General features: G+C 43.6%; 1 protein-coding gene across 7 annotated transcripts in view; it reads left to right on the top strand.

The window, feature by feature from the left end:
* Positions 1-386: 386 nt before the first annotated feature.
* The window catches only part of COL8A2 (collagen type VIII alpha 2 chain), a 160,153-nt gene continuing 145,477 nt past the window's right edge, over positions 387-15,062 (top strand). For 4 of the 7 annotated variants that reach the window (XM_087939605.1, XM_026702659.2, XM_087939599.1 and 1 more), the window contains exon 1: positions 389-737. The gene's annotated coding sequence lies outside the window, so the exon portion shown is untranslated. Of the gene's footprint in view, positions 738-15,062 lie in introns of all 7 variants that reach the window. The other 3 variants (XM_087939604.1, XM_087939603.1, XM_087939607.1) reach the window with 2 other exon arrangements.

Below are 15,062 nucleotides of genomic sequence, written 5' to 3'. Positions count from 1 at the left end.
TGTTTAAGGCAGGGGTCTCCAACCTTGGCAACTTTAAGACTTGTGGACTTCAATTCCTAGACTTCCTCAGCCAGCAAAGCTGAGTTGAAGGTCAGCAAAGCTGAGTTGTGGGAATTGAAGTCCACAAGTCTTAAAGTTGCCAAGGTTGGAGACCCCTCATTAAGACTTCCCGCCACCCTCCCGGCTGAACCAGCCCGCTCCGTCCTGCGCCACGGAAAAATCATTGGGAGGCTGGAAGGCGCTCAAGTGGGAGCGACAGAGATTTGGGGTAGAGGAGGGAGCGGGGGGGTCTTATTTGCTTGCAAGCAGCCGGCCCAACCCTCTGGAGCTGCATTGGCCGGTCCCCAAAAGACAGGAGGGGAAAAAAAGGAAGGGAAAAAAAAAAAAAAACCCCGCCGAGGGCGTGAAAAGCGCCGGCTTCCCTCCTGCGCGCTCTCATTTCGCAGCCCTGGCTGGCTGGCTCACCACGCGCGCCCGCCGCTGTCTGGCTGCGCGGCCGTTTTCCCTGCGCTTTGCCCAAGAAGGTTCTGCGGACAGCCGGTCCAGCCGCCGCGTATGCTCGCAAGCCACAGCCCGGCTCCCCTCGCTGCCAACGCCGCCGCCTGCCCAGCTTTTCAACCCACGGTCTCTTCCTCGTCGCTGCGCCCCGAGGTCAGGTGCCTCGGCTTCTGTTGCTTTCCACCCGTTGGATTCCTTCCCGGGGCAGCTGGCTGAGTTCACACAACGCGCGTACCCAGGTCAGTGAGGCGCCTCCTGGCTCTGCCAGTCTGCCCACATGCCGAGTCTTTTGTGGGGAGGGGGTGGCTTGGCTTGTGGGTAGCTCAGGGCTCAAACCGAGAAAATAGTTCAACTGGGTAAGCAGAGTAATTGAGTTGGGTGAACACAGCTTGACTCTCTCTCTCTCTCTCTCTCTCTCTCTCACACACACACACACACACACACACACTCACGTTTCCCACCATCAAGCTGGTTTCACCCAGGTGTAGTGTTGAGGCGACACCTGCATTCCTCGGCCAGCATACTGATGTAAGCAATATGGGACCTGTAGTCTCCATCAGCCTAGGGAAATCTGATTTACACAGATTTGAATATGGAGCAATTTAACTTTACCAATGTCTTTGATGTCATCATTCTGCATGCCAAATGCTACGTTTTCTTTCTTCCTCAGCTCCTAGAAATGGAAATGCAGCTTCTTCAAAACAAAACAAAACTTCTTCCAAAGTATTGAAAACTCTTTTGATCTTATGGCTGTCGCATTTTTGTCAGTCCTTGTTTCCCTATTTTTTCCTGTGGATTTGGTGCAGATTTGTATTGTAGTGTATTGTATTTTGCTATCTGGCTGAGCCAATTTCGCATTGCTAGAACATATTAATATTTTTTAAAAAAAACTAAAACGGAGTTTTCTGTCCAAAGGGAGTTTCAGAATTCACCATCTGGCAATGGAATTCTGAAAGTGTGAAGTTGCCGCGTTGCAAGATGAAAAATGTACCTGCATCCCAACCCTGCCTTTTCTTCTTCCCCTTTCTTGTTAGAAGAAAACTAGGATAAAATGGGATTGCTGGCTGTGCTTCCGAAAAGGTGTGGTGGCTTCAAAGAGAGATGCACTGTGACAAACACATTTACCCCTCTCTAGGCAATATCAGTTGAACCCAAGTAACACAATAACCCGACGTAGAGAGAGTTTGTGCAATATACGGTAGATGGTTTTCCTCTGTGCGCTTATGCAACATGTTTCATAAGTCTTAGGGCCAGCAAATTCCAGGGATGTTTTAATGTCTTTTTTCCTTAACGTAAGTGATACTGAGAAAACAGACACCACCAGCCAAAAGGAAGTTATTAGTAGACTCTGCAGAAATAAGAGGATTTTTTTTGTATGGAATCGGAGCGGGCAGATGTCCCACTGGAAGAGATGCCTTGTTTTATGTCTGCTAGTGTCAGATAAACACAGATAAACAACACACAGATAAACACGTAAACTGGGAAAATGGATTCCTGGGTCCCCTGCTGAATCAAATATCTGAGCCATCCATATGTTAAAGACAGACATAAACATAATTTGCCTGTGGGGCATTGCACATTGCAAAAAATGGGGTGTGAGTTTGTAAAATTAGCCTCTGTGTGTGTGTGTGTGTGTGTGTGTGTGTGTGTGTGTGCGTGTGTGTAAAAGTATGGATGCAGCCCTGGGGATGGCTGGTGGCCTTAGAGCATGCCTGTTGCCTTGTTAACCTCCTATCCTTATGAGATTTTGTATTTTGATTTTTATCTTAACTTGACATTTTAATCTGTTTTTAGCCTGTTTTTAATTTAGACTTTTTTTTTTTATGGCTTCGTATGGTTTTATGCCCAGAGTCACTTAGGTTGGTAAAATGAGGACCCAGATTATTGGGAGCAATAGGCTGACACTGTAAAAAACTGCCTAGTGAGGACTATAAAGCATTGAGAAGTGGTATTGCTATTAGGTGATTAAGATGGTGGTGTCGACCTCTGATAAATACGTAAATATATAAAAGCCGCTAAAGCTATGGTTTTCATTCTGATGACCAGAAGCAGAAAGAAATTTCTGTTGTCTGTTGACTGAGTTGGATCCTGACACTTCAAACTCCACTGTTTTGTTGATTGCCAGCTTGAGGTCTCTGCGTCCTTGGTTCAAACTGGCATATTTTTGAGAAGGAGTGTAGATGGTTGGAATTATAGGTTTGTGCTCATGCACCGCTGAGCCATGGTGGCACAGTGGTTAGGATGCAGCATTGCAGGCTAACTCTGCCCACTGCTGGGAGTTTGATCCTGACCGGCTCAACGTGGACTTAGCTTTCAACCCTTCTGAGGTTGGTAAAGTGAAGACCCAGATTACTGGGGGCAACAGGCTGACTCTGTAAGCCACTTAGAGAGGGCTAAAAAGCAGAGGTCCCCAAACTCCTGGGGCATGGACCAATACCCTTACAGGTCTTCAGCTTGTTGGGAACTAGGATAGTTGAATGAGTGAAGCTTTATCTGCACATGAAGAGCAGAGGTGGTATTCAGCAGGTTCTGACCAGTTCTGGAGAACCGGTAGCAGAAATGTTGAGTAGTTCAGAGGGCCGGCAAATTTCCCACTTCTGACTGGCCCCGCCTCCATCTCTTCTCTGCCTCCTGAGTCCCAGCTGATCGGCTGGGTCTTCTTTGGTTGCCCTGCACAGGAGAAGGGAGCTGGAAAGCAGGTTAGTGGGGTGGGGAGAGAATGGAGATTTTACAGTATCCTTCCCCTGCCACGCCCACAGAACTGGTAGTAAAAACATTTGAATCCCACCACTGATGCACAGGATCTAGGTTACGTAGGTGAAATCACCTCCCTCCCCCGCTGGTCAGTAGAAAACATTTTCCTTCCAAAACTGGTCCCTGGAGCCAGAAAGTTTGGGGAAGACTGCAGTAAAGCACTATGAAGCGGTATATCAGTGCTATTGCTCTCGATCTATCAAGATTCGGAGGGAGTAAGACTGGCCATTTTCAAACATTGGCATATAAAGTTGGCATCTAGATTTCTTGCTGTATACCGAGGTGGTGAAGAAATGAATGTTTAAAATTTCTGCATGGCACACCGATGTTTCTCTTGACTTGACCACTGGAATGTCAAATCCTGGCTAGCCAGAAATGCTTAAAAGTGGTGCTTTATTTTCACCCTAAGCCATGCCAAGAGTTGGTTACCCAGATTATCTTGCCTTTTAACCTAATCTCAGCGTGTTAGAAATGGTTGGTATTTGTCATTTGGGGAAGGAAAAGCACTTTATCCGAGCTCAGCATTTCTCTCTCTCCTCCTTTATGAATGCTTCATGTATTTGAGGCTTATGTCTTGGAGCCAAAAATGTTTCAGGTACAGCCATGGCTTCAATTAAAGCTGTACTTTTAGAGCATCGTGTCGGAAATGGAGGCGGGGGATGCAGAAATTTTAAACATTCATACCAGTGGGGTTGACAGCCAGACAAAATATGCACGGTCCAAGAATTGGCCCTCAGCCACACGCTAATCCAGTTTTACTTGTGGGCCTTTGTCTTGATTCAGATTGTCAACTTTCTTCTGAGTTGCTCCGTTGCAGGCAGTGTAGTATTCCTTAGAGCAGGCAAATGTGAAAGAGGCCGAGAGGGGAATGACTCCTTCTTCCCAACTGGTCGCAGATTCAAGTGGGATTGCCAAGATTTTATTTGTTGTCACCTGCCTTCGGTGGAGAGTGGAACAGCTAATGCAAAGGGTGGGCAGTGATGAGGCCATCTTGGACCATTTTTATGCCGTATGGGGTACACATCTGGTGCGCCATAAACCAGCTTGCTGCTCTCAAGATCCTGTTTTTCCTGAAGCAAGATCTAAGGCTGTGCAACGCTCTAGACTTATTTTTATCTGTTTATTAAATAGATCGATCTGGCTGTCCAACTCACACACAGTGACTCGCACATGGTGATTTGGTTGTAAAAAGGGGCTTTGGTATGTACCTTTCGGCAACTTTTTAAAGCAGCTGTGTCTTTTCCCAGGATGGCATGGCTACTACAGAACCCTGAGGGAAGACATAGCTACTTTAATAAGTTTCTTTCTGCATCTGTACCTCCATGCGGTCATGTTATGAACTGAACCCTAAAAGCTGCTGAGCTGCATCAGGTGTAAATCTGGAGTTTCAGTAGTAATGAGGAAGTTGAAGGGAAAAGGTATTCCTGTTGCGTTTTGGCACACTTCTTATCGCTACATGACGATTTTCCTGTGCTCTCCAATTCCTTTTAAACACCCTGTATCAACACTTCGTAGCAAATTCCAGAACATGTAGAAAGAAAAGACAGTGGATTCCCCTCACCCAGAGTTGCTTGTTCCAAAAAAGAGGGATTCTAGGGAATTGGAATGAAATTCTGTCTAGTCGAGCTACCTGTTTCTCACAGTAGCCAATCAGATGCTTATGAGTTGGCCGTATTTTCTCCTGTTGCAACTGAAAAATCAGTTACCTTCAGCTCTAGAGGTGTCCGATGCAATATTTCATGTGCCAAAATTCACTAAAAGGTAGTTCTTGACTGGTGGCCAAAATTGGGACCGGAACTTCCATTGCCAAGTGAGACAGTCATTAAATGAGTCACACCCAATTTTATGATGTTTTTTTGTTGCCATTGTTAAACGAATCACCTGGTCATTATGTGAATCATGTGGTTGTTAAAGGAATCCAACTTCACCCAATGATTTCGCTTATTGGAATCTGGTTGAAAAGGTCCCAAATGGTGATCAGGTGACTCTGGGATGCTACAACCATCATACATACATCCTGGGTACCAAGGGGCTGGATTTCGATCATGTGACTAACAAGGATGCTGCAATGTGTAAGGACTGATCCTAAATCACTTTTTTTTCAGTGGTATTCTAGTTTGAAAGATCGCTAAACAAATAGTTGTAAGTTGAGGACTACCTGTTAATCTTTCCTTAATTAAGGACTAGGAGTCAGGTTAGCAATAATTACTCTGTGTGGAAACAAATTACTATTGCTTACTAATACAACAACTTACAGGGGACGGCATTCCAAAGAAAATACGTATGTTTTCATGAACATCTGAGACTTTCTGATGACTTTCTAGCCCTGTGCTCCCAACAGCCTCTGTCACCCACCATAAGCAGGCACATCTTTCAGCAAACACAACGGTTTTACACTTTTCAGAAATGGTCAAGGGACACAAGGCCCGGAGATCTTTCTGGAAATGCAGAGCATGCCAAAGGATGAAGCTTTGCTTTGCATCACAGCAAACCTCTTTAACTATTTTTGAAGTCAAAATTATTTTGAACTTAATTTTAAAAAGATGGAGAGAGGCACAGCGGATGCCAAGATGCCCATTGGCATTGTTTTCTTTTGATGGTGATGACGAATGCATCTAATTGCTAGTTAAAAAGTTTTGTATATACCGTATGCACACACACACACACACACACACACACAAGAAATTAATTCAAACTAATACCATGTAAGGAAAGAAAAAGAAATCAAAGAGAAAGCCAAAAGTGCAGGAAAGGAAAGAAAATAAAGGGAAATAGAAGAGAAAGAAAAAAAGATAAATATTCTTCACGGGAGTGATAAGTACAATTATATTTTAAGCTCTCTCTAAAATTACATCATGATTCTCTTCTTTCTGTAATCTATCCTGTCTAATCATTAAAGCCATAATCATATTTTTTTTTATTTTATGCAAAAAAATTCATAAAGGGTTCTGAATTAACAAACAGATTGAAAGTAATTTCCATAGCTTATTTATCGCAACGCTTTGTGAGATAGCAGCTGCTGTATTAAATGGGAGAGAGGTATTTTCAAGTGTTTTCAGGAAAGTGACTAGGAGGTCATTGACTAGACATTGCGATTGTTGGGTCTTTTGTTCTTGGCATTATAAGGACAGAGTAAAGTATCACTACTCAAAATTCTACTTCACAGAGCAATATCACAACATGTTAAAAATTGTACACTGATTAATAGATATTGGAGAGAGACATGCAGAAAGGCTAGCCAGGATGGAACACCCAGGAATAATGACAATCAGAAATTCAGAATCTGCTTATATTCTACAATTCTGTTCACGCTATTTCTTCCAAGCTCAGTTCTTCATTGTTTCACATCTATAGATCAAATCTTATAAGCTAAAGACTCTACTGTCTGCAGGTACTCTACAAATATACTCTTGAATTATTAGGGACGAGGAGCTGTCTTCACCCGCTTTCTCTCACACACGATAGCTAGGCTGAGCTGCTTCTTTCTCTTCTAGAATGTACCCCCTCTATACTGGGGATCCCCCTCCTCCTCACTACATTCCATTGCAAGGAGGTACTTACAACCTTCCAAGAGTCGTAGTGGCACAGTGGTTAGACTGCGGTATTGCAGCCCGACTCTGCCTGCTGCCAGGAGTTCGATCCTGACCATATCAAGGTTGACTAAGCTTTCCATCCTTCTGAGGTCAGTAAAATGCCCCCCCTCCCCCCGATTGCTGGGGGCAGTATGGTGACAATTGTAGATCACTCAGAGAGTTCTGTAAAGCACTGTGAAGCGTCATACAAGGCTAAATACTATTGCTAAGCCAGTCCTTACCATTGTTCCAAGACAGATTGGAGATTAGCTGGTTGTGAAAATTCAGAACGGGGTTTATCATTGACCCAGCTATATGTTGTGTGAATCAGACCCTTTAATTTGATTTCTTTGCTCTCTTTGGCTAATACAAAACTAAGGAGTTATAAAGAGGCTAAAATTACATGTAAGGCAAACTCTGAACTTACTAAAAGCAGTTTTAGTTGAACAAACCATGGTAGCTCGGTTCACATGTAACAGTAAGCTAGAAGCCCCAAACCAAATAAACCACATTATGGTCTTGTATTATGTATATAAACTAGGCCAAGAACAGCCAGCAATTATTTTAAAAAAGCAAGCATGTAGTTCTTATTCAGATTTAATTTAAATCCTAATTATTAGTCAGAAGTTGTATTTCAGTTTTTTTAAAAAAAAAATAGCATTCACTGCTATGGATATTGAATCAAGCTTGTGCTTGTTTGCTTGGAAATGACTTTATAAAAAATGCTATTTAGGGTCTGGTTCACAGATTATGTTAAGCCATAAATAATGTAATCAGTTTGTTTTGATCTAACAAGACATGTGAATCTACTCATTTGGATTTAGTATAATATATGAAGTGATTTATTTGATAATCCAGGGTTTAATATGCGTTGATTTAGCATGATGTGTAAGTACAGTGTCTTAACATTTGCCAGCATTCTTTTTGCCTCAAACTGTTTTCAATACTAACACGTTGTAATTGCATTTTTTTTAAAAGGGGGGGAGTCCCATTTTGCGATGAATATGGCTTTCATTGTAGGTAGAGCAAAGTCAAGATTTTTCAAAGAAATTTTTAACTGGGGTAAAAGCTTTGGTCTTCCTGAGAAACTGTACAGGTAGTCCTCAACTTACAACAGTTCATTTAGTGACCATTCGCAGGTACAACAGCCCTGAAAAAAAAAGACTATTTTTCACACTTAGTTTCGGTCACAAGATCAAAACTCAGATGCTTGATAACTGATTCATATTTATGATGGTTGCAAGGCCTTGAGGTCATGTAATCAAACTTTTGCAAACTTCTGACAAGCAAAGTCAATGGGGAAACCAGATTCACATAGCAACCATAGTGATTTGCTTAACAATGGTGGCAAGGAAGGTCATAAAATGGGGCAAAACTCACTTAATCAATGTTTCACCTAGCGGCATAAATTTTGGGCTCAATTGTGGTTGTACGTCGAGGACTACCTGCAGTTTAGGAAACCTTGTCTTTCAGTTTTCATTACATGGAATTTGTGTGTTTCCTACACGGAAATAAAAAATGGGGGATCAGGGATCAATTTGCAAGGTGAGATTAAAAATGGTTATGATGGTGGCCACAGGTAGACAATCCCAAACTCTGACCTGTGTTTGCATGTATTGTGGGGTGACACACCTAAAGATGGGCAGACTTTATGCTGGAGCTGTTGTGGCTGCCATTTGGATTCCTTTGGACGTCCCCTGCAAATCTCCCTGCTGTGTATATGCGAGATTATCCCACTTCTGGTAGACATCATCTAAAGCTGGATGTTTTCCTGGTTGGTCTTGAAGGAAATAGGAGAAGGTAGGAGAAGGGAAGAAATGTAGCCACTATTCTTGCTCATGGTGCCAAGATTGCAGAAAATGATAAAAGTGCCTTATCCTGAACTCTAGATTTACCCAGTTTGAGATAGCTACACACCTGTTAGCCATAGTCTCTGGCATAGGGACTGACCCTCTTTCCCCATCTCTTGAGGGAACAAAGAAGACATGTTGTCTTCTCCAAGGCGGTCTCCAAAACTCTACATCTGTGTGGTCAAAGCTAACTGGCAATTTGCACTCAGCTCCAAGAAGGCTTTGATGTCTGGTTTGCTTTTATGCTGTTACGACCTGTTATGGGGCAGGTTGATCTTTTGAATTTGGTTCTAGGGAGACCGTGTAGACCAAGGCTTACCAACCTTTTGGACCTCGGGGACCGCCAAACTCATAATTTTAAATCCTGCAGACCAGAGACCCTGTGAAAATCCCCAAAAAAGTCTGCAGGAAAATTCCCCGCCCTGTTTTCCTACCTATCGATCATTCTTTATTTGGGATCGCAGGATACCGTCTCCAGCTCTGTTCTGGGAGGGTGGGGGGGTGGGGAGAGATACTTTTGGCTTCATGCAAGGAAAGCAGCAGAAGCAGCAGAAGTCTTTGGGACCCTGCAAGGTATCCTGCTCCAAGAGGCTACCCTGGCAAAGACTCATTCCTGGCAGAGTTTGGGGGAGAGAAAGAAACTTTTGCTGCTTTCCTTGTGTGCAGCCAAAAGCAGAAGACGAAAGAAGCGGAAAGAAGAAGCCCGATGGCCAGGCCAGGCGCGTGGGGCAAGTTCCCCCCTCCACCCTTTCCCGCTCCCCTCATTACCTCGTGCTGTTCGCAATGCAAGCGACACAAGCCTTATGTCCCCGTGGACCGTGTGGGCGGTGCAGCCTTGTGTTCCCGCGCTGCCTGGATTAATTGCTCTGGGGGCGACATTTCTCTGCGAACCATCAACATTTTCTCACGGACCACTAGTGGTCCCCAGCCCACTGGTTGGGGACCACTGAAGTAGAGGACTATTGCCCCACGGAAAACAATGGTGAGAAGCTCCCATCCACTTGCCAGCTAGAATATTAACTCCTGCAGGGGAGCAAGAGAAGGAAATAGATGGTTCTTCTCGCTTGTTCTTGGAAGAGAAGGAGAAAGAGAGGAGAAAAAAATAGGATCAGTAATTTAATCGAAAGTGTAGCCAGGAAGGCTGCTATTTATCTGTGTTTGCTTAGGGAAGGGGTATAAAGCAATATTTTTTATTTATTTATATGCCATCCTGTCTTCTTGTTAGGAGCTCAAGGCTGCAATAACCCTACAAGATCTTAACTGCCTCTCTTCTTCTATTTCTGTTTGTGACATTTTGTGTTCATTACACATTTCTGAAGGATAGATTGGGTTCAGCAGAGGTGTCCCGTTAAGAAAAACAACAGCTGGCTGGGGGGGTGGGGGTGGAATTCTGGGAGTTGAAGTCCCCAAGTCTTAAAGTTGCCAAGTTTGGAAACCCCTGCTCTAAGGGGTTTGCCGAAGACTGTAATGTTGATTTGATTTGATAACACTGGTCTTCACCCTTTGGTTGGTTTCTGAGATGTTATAGCAGGGCACCCTGATGCGGGCAGAACCTAACTGTAGCATCCCTGGTTCTGGGCATGGCCTCTTCTTCTTCCTCTTCCCAGGAAAGCCTTTGGGAAAAGCTGGATTGAAAGGAACGCAAACTTGCATTCCGATTGCTGGGAGCTTTGGGGAGGTTTTGAAAGAGAGGAAGGGTGATGCTTACAGTTGGGAATTTGTCACGTTTCAAAGGAGACGGAAGAGAGAATTCCAACTTCTTGTGACCTGGGTTTTTGGCAGAGCAAATAACTCCAGTCTGTTTTTTCTTTCTTTCAGGGAAACCTGAAAGCACACACAGCACACACACAAGCAGAGAGACAGACACACACATACAGAGCTACTGTTACTCCTTCTCGCTGGCTCACATGCCGTCTCTCTGATTCCCTGCTTCAAGTCCCTCTAAAACAAAATAAATGCTGAATATTTGGGATCGTTCCTTTCCTGCCCGATCTCCTCCATTTCAGGGAGAAGAATGTCATTCTTCTTCTGTTTGTCGGTGGATGCTTTGCGCTTCTTTAGCATGATTCATAGGTTCCGTTTGTCGGAAAATCTGGTGGGGCTGGATGCTGCTCTGAGGGAGCATATTATCCTTGGAGCAGCCTTCGGAAGTCTGCTGCCCTCCAGATGGGTTGGCATTGAAATTCCCAGGCAGGAGGCCATCGTGCAGTATTTGTCAACCTTGGCAGCTTGAAGATGTGTGGTCTTCCCTCCCAGAATTCCCAAGCTGGATCAATTCCCTAGATCAGTGTTTCTCAGCAAGTTTAAGGTAGGCTTCAACTCCCAGAATTCCTTCCATTCTGGCTAGAGAATTCTGGGAGTTGAAGTCACAGAATTGGAAGGTTGGGAGGGACCTTGGAAGTCTTTTCGTCCAACCCTACGCCATTTCAGACAAGTGTTGGTCAGTAAAAGCCTCCAGCGATGGAACACTCACAGCTTCTGAAGGCAAGGCATTCCAACTGGTTAATGGTCCTCACTGTTAGGAAGTGTCTCCTTCTAGGTCACTTCTCTTGAGTTGTTTCCATCCATTGTTTCTTGCCTTGCCTTCTGGTGCTGTGGAAAATAGTTCAACCTTTGATCGTCTTTTTGGCAGCCCCTCAAATATTGGAGCACTGCTATCGTGTCTCCTGTAGTCCTTCTTTTTATTACACGTACCCAATTCCTGCAACTGTTCTTCATAAGTTTTAGCCTCCAGCCCTCTAATCATCCTTGTTGCTCTTCTCCGCTCTCTTCCTTAACATCTTTCACACACCTTCAAATGACCAAGGATGGCAAACAGTGGCCCAAGGGTATGGAATGCTGTACATTAGAGAGGTGAGGAAAATTAAGGTGAGGAAAACTGATTTCCAGGCATCCAACTTGAGCTTAGTGAATTCTGGGAGATTTTTGCCTGTGTGTAACCATAGTTTATGGCTTTTCCTGTTGAACGAAACCATCCACTTAGTCGACCAATGTGGATAAGACATGGGTGGAAATAAACCTTTTTAAGGCAAACTTGTCTCTGTGTCACTGCATTGATGTGTCCAGGACATTTTCGTGGTTACAATCCAGAAGTAGTTTAATGTTGGGTCATTTTCTTTTTCCCTCTTTCCTTCCACCTTTCCCAGCATTATACTGTAGACTTTTACATAGGTTTTCTGAGTAATGTGGCTTTCGGGTTTTTCCATGGGTGTGTCTTTGACTCCCAGACATAGGAATAGGATGTCCTATGATCCCCCACTCAAGTACAGGTAGTCCTCAACTTACAATCAAAACTGAGGCCAAAATATCCATTGCTAAGCAAGACAGTTGTTCAGTGAGTTTTGCCTCATTTTACAACCTTTCTTGCCATGATTGTAAAGTGAATCACTTTGAACAGTCACTGCTGGAAGGAAGGGAATCCTCTAGACCAACCCCCTATTCAAGCAGGAAACCAGAGGTGGGATTCTACAGGTTTGCACCTATTCGCTAGAACCGGTTGTTAACATTCTAAGCAGTTTGGAGAACCGGTTGTTAGAAGAAATTACTGGCCTAATCCTGTAAGGAAGGCAGGAAGGAAACATTCTGGTGTTGCTTAGAGAAACTGCCTCTCCGTTAACCCTTATTGCATTCTTGGCAGGACTAGACTTCCTGTCTCAGGAACTTCTCTGGAGTTATTTTTCCCTCCTTTGCTGGTAATTTGCTTGTGTGGAGTGACCATTCAAAGTTACAATGGCACTGAAAAAAGTGACTTATGACCGTTTTTCACATTTACGACTATTGCAGCATCCCCATAGTCATGAGAGGCCAGGTGAGAAGATGCGTGCCTCGATGTGAGTGACATTGAGTTGGCCACGCCCAGCCAATAACATGACCACCAAGCCACGTCCACCCAGTCACATGACCACCAAGCCACGCCCACCAACTAAGCCACACCCACAGAACCTGTTGTTAAAAAATTTGAATCCCACCGCTGTAGGAAACCCTTATACCATTTCAGCAAATGGTTGTCCAATCTCTGTCTTAAAAACCTCCAGTGTTGGAGCACCCGCAACTTCTAGAGGCAAGTTGTTCCACCGATTAATTGTTCTAACGGAAAATTTCTCCTTAGTTCTGGGTTGCTTCTCTCCCTGATTATTTTCCACCCATTGCTTCTTGTTTTGCCCTCCGGTGCTTTGGAGAACAGCTTGACTCCCTCTTCTTTGGGGCGGCTCTTGAGATATTGGAAGACTGTCATCCTATCACCCCCTACTCCTTCTTTTCATTAAACTAGACGTACCCAGTTCCAGCAACCATTCTTTACATGTTTTATCCTCTGGCCATCTAATCCTCTTTGTTGCTCTTCTCTGCACTCTTTCTAGAGTCTCAACATCTTTTTTACATTGTGGCTACCAAAACTAGATGCAATATTCCAAGCCTTTGCTAAGCTGATTACCAAGACATTAGCTTAGCAAAGGCTTAATGAAGGGAAGGAGACAGCTTCAGATGTTGAAAGCTGCGGGTACACAATCTGTTATGAGCAAGAAATCACAGCAGCTTTGCAAAGTGAGCAAATCTCAAATTTGCATAGTGTTCCTGGTTTGAAAAAGAGGTTGACCAGTGTTGGCTGAAGGTTAGATGACGCCTCCAGTCTATTTAATGAGGAAAAGAAAAATACTTTAAAAGGAGTTGTAGTTTAAACTACTTAGAGAAGAAATCCACCCCACCAAGGAGAAGAAAAAAAACCTTCTAGGAAATGGGGGAAGGAAAAACTAACCAAACCTCAATACTCACCCACCTAAATGTAGGTATAATTTAGGCCCAGAAATAGCAAGAGGGTCCCTTAAGGAATTTTTTTTTTTTTACCATGACATAAATAGTCGCAGGACCACAGGCATAGACATAATAAATAAACTAAAAATCCATCTTGCTTCTGAGGCAGGGAAACTCTGTGGGAGGACCAATCGAGGTTTTAGTCTGCCCACCCATCTGACTTGCATTCTTGGAGAAGCTGTTGGCTTCAGACAACTCACAATTGGAATCTAGAAAGGAGATTTGAGTCCCACCTGGAGGAGGTCCAGGTTGGAATAAAAGGCCGAAACGGAAGCAGTAGCCAACGAAGGAGATGCAGCTGAGGGAGGAAGGTTGAAAACCAGTGGAGAAACGCTTGGCTGAAGAACAGGCTGTCTCTTAACTAAGAGGCTCTCAAAAAGAGAGGCTTATACTTATGCAGAGGACCTGTTTTTAGATGGCCAAGACTGGTTATTAGGGTTTTAGAGGGGCTGACTGAAGAAGTAAATGGAAAAATTAGATGGAGGCTGTGGCTTCTGATCCCGGCTTAGCCACAAAAGCCAGTTAGGTGACTTGGTGTCAATCACCAGGAGACTGTGAGTTCTAGTCCTGTCTTAGGCCTGAAGGCCAGTAGGGGGACTTGGAGCCAGTCACTCTTTTTCAGCCAAATCGCCTCACAGGATAGTTGCCATAGAGAAAATAGCTTCTGTTCTTGATAAACCAGGCCTGTCTTGAAATTAGTTATGTGAACTAGGTATGTTTAGCCTAACAAAGAGGAGGATTAGGGGTCTGTCTGTCTGTCTGTCTGTCTGTCTGTCTATCTTTCTATCTATCTATCTATCTATCTATCTATCATCTATCTATCTATCTATCTATCTATCTATCTATCATCTATCATCTATCATCTATCATCTATCATCTATCATCGATTATCTATCTATCATCAATATATCTATCATCTATCTATCTATCATCTATCTATCTATCTATCTATCTATCTATCAACTATCTATCCATCCATCCATCTATCTATCATCTATCATTGATCTATCTATCTATCTACCTACCTACCTACCTACCTATCTATCATCTATCTATCTGTCTATCGTCTATCTATCTGTCTATCGTCTATCTAAAATGTATCTATCTATTATCTATCATCTATCTCTATCTATCATCTATCTATCTTTAAAATTTATGAATAGCATGACAGACATGATAGCAGTTTACCAATATTTGAGGTGGGGGGCTGTCGCAGAGAAGAGGGGACAACCTTTTGTCCAAAGCACCTGAGGGCAGGACAAGATGTAACAGGTAGAGAAGATCATTAAAGAGAGATCCAACCTAGAACCAAGGAGAAATTTCCTGACAGCAAGAACAATCAGTGGAACAGCTTGCTTCCCGAAGATGTGGGTGTGAACCCCTTTTGCGATCTTCTGACAAGCGAAGTCAGTGGGGAAGCTGGACTGATTTAATAACCGTGTTACTAGCTTAACCACTGCAGTGATTCATTTAACAACTGTGGCAAGAAAAGTCAAGAAGTGGGGCAAAACTGACTTTATAATTATCTTGCTTAGCAATGGTGGCCGTACGTTGAGGACCACCTGTAACCAATGCAGAT

This window comes from Pseudonaja textilis, chromosome 10 (assembly GCF_049901715.1).
Source record: "Pseudonaja textilis isolate UNSWEBS1 chromosome 10, rPseTex1.2, whole genome shotgun sequence".
Classification (NCBI taxonomy): Eukaryota; Metazoa; Chordata; class Lepidosauria; order Squamata; family Elapidae; genus Pseudonaja; species Pseudonaja textilis.
The sequence above is the reverse complement of the archived record's forward strand: the minus strand, read 5'-3'. Positions and strand labels throughout refer to the sequence as shown.